This window comes from Nanorana parkeri, unplaced genomic scaffold (assembly GCF_000935625.1).
Source record: "Nanorana parkeri isolate BGI_ZX_2015 unplaced genomic scaffold, ASM93562v1 scaffold3664, whole genome shotgun sequence".
In the NCBI taxonomy this organism is placed as follows: Eukaryota; Metazoa; Chordata; class Amphibia; order Anura; family Dicroglossidae; genus Nanorana; species Nanorana parkeri.
This window is the reverse complement of record NW_017309932.1, coordinates 587-850: the sequence shown is the minus strand read 5'-3', so window position 1 is coordinate 850 and position 264 is coordinate 587.

Genomic DNA, 264 nt, shown 5'->3' with positions numbered 1-264 from the left:
AGGTCAGTGTAAATACCTCTGTTACATTGGAGGTCAGTGTATATATCTCTGTTACATTGGTGGTCAGTGTAAATACATCTGTAAAGGTGCCCATACACTGCACGATTATCGTACGATCGGTTTTTCGTACGATAATTGAGCAGTGTGAACGGAGACGTGCGACCGTTTCTACTGTACGGTCGCACGTCTTCTGTCGAACCAGCATGTTCGAAAACCAGCCGGGAATCGTACGATTCTCGGCTGGGTAGAACGGGGCTCGGAAGA